The sequence below is a fragment of the Natator depressus genome, chromosome 9 (assembly GCF_965152275.1).
Source record: "Natator depressus isolate rNatDep1 chromosome 9, rNatDep2.hap1, whole genome shotgun sequence".
Taxonomy (NCBI): Eukaryota; Metazoa; Chordata; order Testudines; family Cheloniidae; genus Natator; species Natator depressus.
The window spans coordinates 6,542,331-6,553,293 of record NC_134242.1 but is presented as its reverse complement, the minus strand read 5'-3'; the positions used below and the strand labels follow the sequence as shown (position 1 = coordinate 6,553,293).

At 57.8% G+C, this 10,963-nt stretch overlaps 1 long non-coding RNA gene across 1 annotated transcript; it reads left to right on the top strand.

Annotated features, from left to right (window-relative positions):
* Nucleotides 1-284: 284 nt before the first annotated feature.
* LOC141993342 (uncharacterized) lies at nt 285-8,910 on the top strand. The gene is made up of 3 exons (XR_012640820.1): nt 285-544; nt 8,063-8,500; nt 8,648-8,910. It is a non-coding gene; the product is annotated as an uncharacterized LOC141993342 (long non-coding RNA).
* Nucleotides 8,911-10,963: the final 2,053 nt, after the last annotated feature.

Below are 10,963 nucleotides of genomic sequence, written 5' to 3'. Positions count from 1 at the left end.
ACGCAGCAGTGCATGGCTCTGTGCGTGTCTCTCTCTCCACAGGTGCCTGCAGGTGTGTGGGGATCCAGGTGCACACGCACGTGTGTATGTGTGTGTGTGTGGTGTGCATTTTCACCCACCCCTTTCTTTCACGCCTTTCCCTTTTTTTCCAATCTGAGCGGCTCCACAGAGCCAGCAAGAAGAATCAGCCCTGCCCTGGCCCAGCCAATCAGAACACAGCAGGGCCGGGGGAATTGGAACATGTGCCTTTAAAACCAGAGCCTTTTGTCTGGCAAAGCCCTGCCGGGTAATGAACATGAGCCTGTAGAGCACTGGGAGATGCCTCTGCCGGTAGCTGGCTCCTGTGCCGGGGCTGATGGGCAGCCCGGGGACAGGTCTGGACCCAGCTCACTGGAGAGGACAGATCACCGGCCCTGGGAGGACAATGCACAAAGGGGGGCTGCTGGCAAGCTGCCCAGGAATTAACGCGATTGCAAAGCGCTCGAAGGACAGACATCTCTGCCTCTGCTCTTGTGGCTTTAGAAAGGACACTAGCTCTCTGCAGGTATTTCTCATAATCCCCCCTCTTCTCCCCCCCCCCCAAATAAATAGCGGGAAGTTTGGCTCACCAATCTCTTTCTTTAGTGGCTAGCTGTCTTTTCTTCATCCATTGCCCAGGCAGATGCTTGTTTTTGTAGGGTCTTTTTTGGAGGGGGAGGGCTGGGGACGTTGTTTCGTTACCATAGGCTTGGTCAAGAGGGCTGGGCAGCCAGTGGGTCATTGCAGGGGCTTTTGTGAGAGCTGGGCAGCTGGCTTGTTACTGTAGGGTTGCTCGGCCGTGCTCAGATTGTCTGTGCCCTGCATTATTGTTGTTATTTATGCAGCCATGGGTGCATGGCACTTGGCAGGCAATCAACAAATGACAGGGCCATGCACTGGCGCGCTTAATTTTTAAATGACCGTTTCCATTCTGATTGTGGGCGCCCGGGGGCACTGGGGCTGGGCAGGGTAATTCCGGAAGCGTTGGCGGCTGTACGCACAGCTGTTATTGTAGGGTCTCTCTGTGGGGGGGTGGGGGCCGCACCCAGGGATTTTGTTGTTGGAGGGTCACACCACAAGGCTGCTGACATTAACTTTCTGCACTGAAGCACTTGTCTGAAAATCACTGGCTCGCCCCCGTCTGCTACAGCCCCTCTGCAAGCCAGTGTGCATGCCCAGTGGCCGGCAGTGCCAGGGATGTGTGGCCATGCCCTGGGTCCTTGGTTCGCTGTTGTTTTGTATTGTCTGTTAAGATCTCAGCACCCTAACGAAGACACTGCGTAGCTCCTCCGGCTCCATGTCTGTTGAACATCGTGTGGGAGGGGAGCTGGACCTGCCATCAGCCACGGGGTATGTAATGACCTGGCCAAGCAGCTGCCCTGACAGCAGCTCTGTCTCCCCAGCCCCTTCCCCAGCCAACCCACAGAATGGTCCAGCAGGACTGGGAATGCTGCTGGCCCCTGTAACGTTGCAATGCCTGATCCGCTGCCTGCTGCAGGCTACGGCCTCCCTTTCCAGGGAGCGAACGTCCCCATCGCACAGGGGTGGAGGTGGAGCTGTCTTTCCCAGCCTGCAACGCACCCATGGAGGCATGTGGGCAGCAGCCCACCAGTACAAGTCACAGTCAGCCATGCCCTGGGAATGACACCAGAAAAGAAGCCACAGAGTCCCTCCCCTGCCCTCCGCAGAGCAGATAGATCGTGAGCTAGCATCAAACGCATCCTGCCCCGGGCTTTAGCTTCCCTGGGGACTCAGACCTCCCTCTAAGCTGAGCTTGGCTGGCCCTTGGGGTTCCCTTCAGAACCTCCCCTGTCCTAGCTCTCTAGTTCCTTCTCCAGCCCCCAGAGCTTGCTTTTCCAGAGGCAGATGTGCTGCGACCGATGGTATCCCTCCCCTAGCCACACATGTGTCCTCCCTCCATTGCACTGTCGTGTCCTCCAGCCGCGTACCAGGAAGAGCGATGACTCATCAGAGGGGAAGGGGAGCTGGCTCAGGGCTCTGGAGGGGGGGAAACGGAGCCTTTGGCTGCTAGACTGCCCCTTCTCCCAGCCCAGGCTGGCAGTGACGAGAAGCGCTTGCCAGCCTTTGCGTGTTGGGTGGCCTGCATGAACGGAGTTGTGGGGGGCTCTGTCTAGGTCAGGGGAGCGGTGTCCTCATCCCTATGGGGGCTGACTGACCCCCTCGTGGCGGCCTCTGTAGAGAGGCCGGTGGATGAACCGGCCACATCTTCCCAGAGGTGGGATCCCGCCCGCCAGAGCTGGGCACTGGGGTGGGCTGCGGGACCCCACTTCCCACACTGGCTCTGTGGATTAATCCAGCTCCTTGCACCAGGCCTGGCTTCCCAGCCACTCAAACCACAGCACCACCCTCTGGCGGGTAGAAGTCCCTAGAGGGGTGGCAGAGGGGTCTGCTGCAGCTAGGGTGCTGGATCGAATACAGGCCCAGGCTGGTCAGTAGCACATGCAGGCCGAGCGTCCCACCAGGTGATTTGCACCCTGCTCTGCCTCCCAGGTGACTGCTGGCAGCGCTGTCCTTTGCTCTTACTGAGAGGACTGGCTGCTGGGCACAGCGAGGGCCCGACAGGGCCGGGCTCATGGGAGCAGGAAGCAAAGGTCTGGGCAATGGTCGGAGGGCAAGGTGACTTTCAGGAGAGGGTAATGACCAGGAGAGCAGTGGCCTGACCACAGGACTGGGAATCCCAGAACGCCCGAGTTCCAATCCCAGCTCTGCCTTTATGGCCTGGGGCAAGTCACGTTCCCACTCTGTGCCTCAGTTTCCCCCCCACTTACCTGCCTCCCCAGGTGTGTGTGAAGGCTAGTTAATGGAAAGCTCTAGAGCAGCCCCAAGCATTGCTCTCGCTCCAGAGCCCCCCCCAAGCTGGTTGTCACAGAGACACCACCTCTTCGGCTAATGGAGGTTTGGGGGACTTGGGGGGTTTTCAGAGTAATGAGGCATCAGGGGACATGGCTGGTTGGGATGCCAGGTTTGGCTCACTGAGGTTGCCCTCTGATTGTTGGCTGCTGCCTAGCTGGGCTGGATCTGCCCCGTGACCAAGAAATGAAAGGCTTGGCGGGCCAGATTCTGCTCCCCGTTACACTGGTGTAAATCCAGCCTCACTCCTCCGAAATCAATGGAACGACTCCTGATTTACAGCCAGGGACCTGAGGCCAGCATCCAGCCCTGTAACTCTCTTGCTGTCCCTTGAGCGTCAGTGTAACTACAAAGTTAATTTGCTTCCAAATGGGACAGCTGCCAGTGGGTTAATTTTCATCCCTTGCCACCTGGGCCCACGGTGTTTGTAAAATGGGGTGGGGGAGGACACATTTTAGATTGGGGAGTGGAGAGCTAAACTGAGATGACCAAGTTGACACTGAGCCAACTGATTTACACAGCTCTAAGCTCAATAGGTCTGGCTTGTTATACTGGGCATCTGGCCACTAAAGCGCAGGATCCTAGGGGGAAACTGAGGCATGGGATCACGAAGATCCCCGACCCTGTGACTCAAGAAATATAACAGTGAATGGGGTGTTGTGTACCCCCCCCCCCGGGAGGTGCTTTGGGGCTCATGAGAGAGGCAGGTACATTGAAGCCTGACCTTTGCAGTACAAACAGCTCCGCCCTAACTCTAGGCAATCGCCCAGCAAACCCCAGGGGAATCGGACGCCCTTCCAGCCTGCCAAGGAGAGATCTTCCCTGACAAAGTGACTGCAGCCACGGGGTGCGACTGTCTCACCCGCGCCCCGGGCCTCGGCAAAGAGCTCCGTGTTTTGCCGCGACCGTGTGAGCAAATGAACTGCCCCGACCACTAGAGATGTCCGCACTGCAGCTGGGGAGTGACTTGAGCTCGCGTGCTAACCCAGCCGTGCTCCCCAGCCGGCCCGACCCCCTGGATCCGGGCTCGGGGGGCGAGCCCAACTATGCCGGAGCTGCCATGGCCACACTGCTAGTTCTAGCACACTCGCGTAAGCGGAGTTAGTACAGGTCTGTTTACCTGGCCTGGGGGGCTCGTTCACAGCTGCAGGGTAGACATCCCCCGGGAGACTAACAGGGGGAACATGGCTAGGTACCGAGCACAGCCCCGCTCAGTACAACTGTGTCCTGACCCACAGCGTCCCCAGCTAGTCTGGAGCCCAGCCCCCTCTGCTCTGCCGATGCACTCACTCCTCAGCAGCAGCATTTGCGGGCTGTCGTTATTCCAGTCCAGGGCCCCCGTATTGATCTGTTTGCCTGTCTGATTCGAGGCATTTAGCAGGCACCAGCCGTCACCGTTTCTAAGCATTAATGCACCAGCAGCATTCCGCACGCTCTCGAACGCAGGTCTCTTGTGCCGGGGGGTGGGGGGCGTGAGCTACTTGGAAACACAGGGCTTGTCAGATGGGGTCAGACCCATGGTCCGTCCAGTCCTGGCTTCTGTCTCCCACAGTACCCAGCTGCAGACACCGCAGGGGAAGGTCCAAGAACCCCTGTAATGGGAAGAAACGCCCCCGAGGTTATTCCGAGAGGTTGCTAGAAGCGCACGGTAGTGCTGAAGCAGGACCCAGCTCTGCAGGGGGTGGGTGTGAGTGTGAACACCTCCCCCCTTTCAAGGAGCCCCTTAAAATGAGCGTTTCAGGCATGGGTGTTTTAAAAAGCTGCTTCCGTTGCTGTTCCCGACAGGTGGGGAGAGCTTTGCGCTGACCACAGGAGCTCGCAGACGTGGCTGCTGGGTTCACACACACGCCTTCAAAACTCCCCCTACTGCCCCAGTGACACAGATCTACCAAAGCCAGGAAATAAGTCAAAGGCCCCTTCAGGACTGAGAAGTGACTCCGAAACTCCCCTCTCTGCCCCACCACATGTCTCTGACGTTCCTGACCCAAAGAAGTACTGTTTCACCACCCATTAGGCTTGCCTGAGCCTAAACCTCGGGCAGACCTGCCTTTCCTCCTGCCCTGTCTATTTAGGCTGAGAGCACTTCTAGGCCCGGGAGTGTTTTCGCTGTGGGTATGTCTGCACATACTCGGGCGGCTAGGCCGTCCCGCTGCGCACACCTCCCTGGCAGCGAGTTAGCTCAGTCAGAGCGAGGGTGGCTACACCTGCCCAAGCTGGGAATCCAGCATAGACATGGAATCGTAGGACTGGAAGGGACCTCGAAAGGTCGTCTAGTCCAGTCCCCTGCACTCATGGCAGGACTAATTATCTGGATCATTCCTGACAGGGGTTTGTCTAACCTGCTCTTAAAAAACCCCAATGATGGAGATTCCACAACCTCCCTGGGCAATTTATTCCAGGGCTTAACCACCCTGACAGTTAGGAAGTTTTTCCTAATGTCCAACCTAAATCTCCCTTGCTGCAATTTAAGCCCATTGCTTCTTGTCCTATCCTCAGAGGTTAAGAAAAACAATATTTCTTCCTCCTCCTTATGACAACCTTTTACATACTTGAAAACTGTTATCATGTCCCCTCTCAGTCTTCTCTTTTCCAGACTAAACAAACCCAGTGTTTTCAATCTTCCCTCAGAGGTCATGTTTTGTAGACCTTTAATCCTTTTTGTTGCTCTTCTCTGGACTCTCTCCAATTTGTCCACAACCTTCCTGAAATGTGGCGCCCAGAACTGGACACAGTACTCCAGTTGAAGCCTAATCAGTGCGGAGTTGAGTGGACGAATTCCTTCCAATGTCTTGCTTACAACTCTCCTGCTAATACATCCCAGAATGATGTTCGCTTTTTTCGCAACAGAGTTACACTGTTGACTCGTATTTATGTTGTGATCCACTATGACCCCCAGATCCCTTTCCACAGTACTCCTTCCTAGGCCGTCATGTCCCAGTTTGTGTGTGTGCAACTGATTGTTCCTTCCTAAGTGGAGTACTTTGCATTTGTCCTTATGGAATTTCATCCTATTTACTTCAGACCATTTCTCCAGTTTGTCCAGGTCATTTTGACATATACAGGTCTGTGCAGCACCCAGCACAACGGGGCGCTGATCTCAGCCGGGATCTTTAGCTCTAAGTATGTGGTCCTGCTGCCCATCATGTAGTCTCTGAGCACTGTCCACGTAAGATAGACTGGCCCTGAGTGGAGTTTCTGGCTTTTCTTCCATTTCAGGTTATAGGAAGATCTGTGGGGCGTTGGTACGTTATTAATTCTTCTGCAGGGAAGAGAAGGTGATTGAACTTGGTGCTACCGCGACACCCACATTCATTATTATTTGTGTTACCCTCGGGCCTAGGGGCCCCACTCCTGGAGCAGGACCCTGTTGTACGAGGCGCAGACACAGAACAACAGACAGTCCCTTGCCCAAAGAGCTGACACTCACAGTAATACACAGCTTTGGGAGAGCCAGCCGGGCTCTATTCCGACTCGCACGTCATCAACAGACCTGTCAGCTCTGTTCTTGCTGGAAAATCCTTCTGACCGGGGATGAGGTCGGAGGCAGCGAGAACCCAGATGCCACGGGGTGCTGGCAGAAAATGCTCACTGGATCTGTAACCTGAGCCGTATGGGATGGCAGAGAGAATGGATGTGGGATACTGCCATACTCCGTTCCCTGTCCCTTTCCTGGTTTCACTGCGTGCAGGTGCCTTCCCACCCCCCCAATTTATATGGCAAAGAAAACTGACATCTACACAGCAAAAGCTTGCTCAGCTCCATGGTGTCCGGCAGACACATGGCACCCAGCAGGAGATGCTGTCACGGGGAGCAGAGTGCCACGTGGCAGGCAGCTACTCTGGCCTGGCAGCTCATGTCGGCCTGGTCTTTCTGGGCATCTGCTGCTGCCAGGACTTCGCTGAGCCAGGGCCCTGGGATTCTAGGGTAGCAATAAGCCCCCACGTTAATGCTGGCACTGCTCTCACTGCAGGGAGCTCTGTGGCTGATCCCTTGGCAGGGGTGTTCAGGGGATGACACCCAGGCCGGGGGAGGGTCGCCCGGCTGCCGTCTCTGCTCTGCCTCCTCTATGGAGAAGCAGAGGCCACGGGGCTTTGCCACGGCTACCTGCACTGTCTTTGTTGACAGAAGCATCTGGGAATGGAGCGTGCTCTCTGGGGTCAGGCAGGGACGGGGCAGATGCGGTCTGGGATGGATGGACTCCCTGTTCTGGCTCCGGGACGAAACTGCCCCCCGCTCCTCCCAGCCGGGCTGCTGGGATCAACACAATCCCAGTGACGCCCCCTTTGGGCCTTGTGGCAGTTGAGGGCTAGCTGGGGTGGAGGATGGCCCCGGCCTCACCTCCTCCCAAACGGCCAAGGATACACCTGCTGCTGGCGTAACTCCTATGCCAGGCCCTCCGGCCTGGGGAGAGGCATAGACCCAGCCCTGCATCTGCTGGGGAGGCGGGTAAGCTCGGGGGCCTTGCGGCTGTCCTGTGGCCACTTTGCCCTGGCATGGAGGAGCTCATGGGGCCTGAATTACATCTGTGGAGTTAGCATGACTGGGGCCGAGGGGAGAGAGCTCCCTTGGGCTGGGAAACACCCCAGGCTCTGTCACCAGCTCTGCCCCGCGCTGGCATGGCACTGAAGCCCCTTGCCCAACCCTGGAAAGAAATCAGGCCCTGCCTCTCTGGGGGTCTGTGCTCCCCTCCTGTGCAACAGCGGGAGAGAGGAGCCAAACACCCCACTGTGCCCAGCTGAGAAGCAGCCTGCGCTGGAGGCTCTTCGTCCACCGGGTGGCGCCCCGTATGCCTGGCTGCCGTTGTGCAGAGGCCGAGGCGGGCAGCATGCATGCAGGCTCTGGGGAACGCAGGAGAAGTTAGTTGCTTTGGGCCACCGGGGGGTCAGTTAGTCCTTGGTTGTGACCCAGCCTGTTCTCCGGGCTGCTTTCGGAAGTCTAGGTGGTGCGCTTGGCCGGCCTGGGGAAGGAGGCTGGCTGCAAAGGGATGAGCCGCTCCAGGCTCAGCAGAGAAAACTCAGCCCCATCGGCTCGGCTGGCCTTGCAAATACATTAAAGGGCACTTGCCTAGCAGAGCGCCGGGGGGCCTTGTGGGGGTGTGGAGGCATGGAGCCCAGCCCCGGGGGCGGAGAACGGACAAGGAGAAATAGGGACACCCCATGTCTCTCTATTACAGAGCAGCAGGGGTGAGCTGGGCAGGGAGTCCGGTCCATGCCCCTTTGGCCAGAAGAAAGGCGGCTGTGATGGCAGGAGGGGAGGCTGCTTGGACGCGTGAGCTCAGAAGCTAGACCGGGCTCCTGGCCCAGGCTTGACAGGAGGGACAAGCCCAGGCGATGGGACCCGGAAGGTCACAGCCCAGCTAGGAGTGCGGCGTCCACATGTCCATCGGTACGATCATCACCCCCACCCCCTGGCAGCCTCGGAGGGGCCACGGATTGCACGGGCCACGGAGACTGAGCTCCCCTCTCGATGAGTGTCCCTCCAGCTTGTGGGTGTGTGTCAGAAACTGGCCCGGCTCATCCAGCTCGGCCCCCGTCTTGTGGATGCACAAGAACACCGTCCTTCGCAGGACACCAGGAGGAAGTTGGAGATCAGAGGCTTCCCCCCTGCTCAGGTCAGGACATGAGGGACCCCGGGGAGATCTCCTTCTGCCCCCTCTCCCATCGCCTGCCCACCCTCCCCTATCCCGGATTGCGGCTGGCAGAGCACAGGCAGCCTGCCCTTGTAATTAAAGCAATGCGTCCTCTTGGCTTTGGAACAGATGGGGCTTGTGGCGTCCATCCCTGAAGAGCAGCGGAGTGGAGGCGTGGGGGGCAGGATCTCTCCCAGCCTCGACCTGCACCATGTGCCCCACAGAAGGCATCGTGATCACCACGCAACCTGGGGGTCTAAGAGGAAACAACTGGCTGGAGTCAGCAGTAGAGAGCAATTGCATGCCCCCCACACACACACTATGCTCCCCTCTCCCACACGCTGTCCCAGCCAGTACAATCAGGGAACCCCTGGTGGCAGCTTGGATCTCAGGTGGGGAGTGATGTTGGTCCCAAGGTTGGGGCACAGGAGGGGGGCAGGGGTGTAGGCTCCGGGGGCGCTTACCTCAAGCAGCTCCCGGAAGCAGCGGCATGTCCCCTCTCCAGCTCCTACATGGAGGCATGGCCAGGTGGCTCTGCGCATGGCCCCATCTGCAGGCACCGCCCCCGCAGCTCCCATTGGCCATGGTTCCCGGCCAATGGGAGCTGCAGAGCTGGGGCTTGGGGCGGGGACAGCGTACGGAGCTCCCTGGCTGCCCCTATGTGTAGTACCCGGAGCGGGGACATGCTGCTGCTTCCCAGAGCCACGGCAGGCAGGGAGCCTGCCTTAGCCGTGCTGTGCCACCAACCGGACTTTTAATGGCCCGATCAGCACTGCCAACCAGAGCCGCCAGTGCCGACCGGAGCCGCCAGGGTCCCTTTTTCAACCGGAACACCTGGTCAAAAACCAGACACCTGGCAACCCTACTTTGACTGCAATGTAGACATTGACGTGGACTGTGAGCTCTCCGGGGCAGGGACTGCCGTTCCCTATGTTTGCACGGTGCCTGGCCTAATGGGGCCTCTAGCTCCTACCAAAATAGACATGTTACATAGTAACACGCCACGTGGGCCAGCCTTTTGATCACTGATTATGAGAGAGGGCGTGACGCGCTAAATAAAGGGGCTCTTTGCAAGGGGCTAAGCCCCTTCAACCAGGCCTGGGAATGGAGGGCATTCAGCCCCTCCCAAGAGGCGATCATCAATAATTAACGGCCCTGTTAATTAACTATATTTATGCATGAAATCATCACCCCTTTTCCGTGCCCCCTGCGCAGCTGTGCCATCTCCGCACAGCGCCAGCCCCTCTGGCTGTTTTGGGGCCATATTTTTGCCCTGGCTAGCTGCATTTCCTGTGCTCCAACCTTGTAAACACGTGCCGGGGGTGGGGGAGAGCGTGGCCAGCAGCCTGGTTAGAATCTAATTAAGATAATCACCAGATTGGATTCTGGCCGGATATGGGATTGCTGCAGCAGTAGCAGCTTCAGCTTGCCCTTAGGAGAGGGGAATAGACCAGGGCCCAAGCCTTTGCTGAGCAGCCGGTGAAGGAGCCACATGCTGGAAGTCAGCTGGGCTGGTCACTTCCTCACTGATTTTTTTTTTTTTTTAAATGCCTCCTGCTTCCTTTGAAAGCGATCGTGTGCTTCAAAGCCGCCGCGGCCCCGCCCCTCAGCTCCTCGCAGCTGGCACTTCACCTTAACGTGCCCTTGGCAAACCCGCTCCAAGGGAAAGGAAGAATCCACCGCCTGCCATGGTGCCCTGCCACATCTGCAGGGGCGCCATGTGGGTGGCGAAGAGGCTTCCCCGCCCCTGAGGCCTGCTCTGGAGTCTCCAGAGTCGCCTGACCACCTACTGGGGGGCAGAGGGGTAGAGGTTGAACCTGGAGCTGCTGTCTGGCTCTGGAACCCAGCACCGGGCCCAGCCCCTGAGCCGAGCCAAGCTCTCCCCAGCCTTTGATGGTGCGGGCAGCAGAGCGAATGCTTCAGACTAGCCCAACTGAGCTTCATCTTCCCATCAGGGGTCACTTCTCCAGCCTAAAACCTCCTCATGGTGGGGCCTATCACACTAGGGCCCTTTCTCCACTTCCTTAACGCTTTCAGGGCAGGTGTGGAGTGAACACCCTGTCACCTCCCCCCAGTCTGCCCATATCATCTGTTGTCTTTTGTCTTATACTTAGATTGTGAGCTCCCTGGGGCAGGGACTGTCTTTTTGTTCTGTTTGTACAGCACCCAGCACAATGGGGTCCTGCTCCACGAGCAGGGCTTGTAGGCACTACGGTAACATAAATAATTAATAATAATCCCATGGGGCTGGAGTCTCTGGGGCCCTGCCCCTTGTTCAGTCACAGATTGGGAGTAAAGTGCTACCCTTCTGATCTGGGGGCATTTCGCACTGCCTTGGCACCAGTGTCCTTGTCTGCAGACAGTGCAGGGCGCTGGAGAACCAGGCGCTGATTAGCAGTCATTCCTTTCCCAAGGCCCGGATCGTTTGTGTTTTTTTCAGAGGGG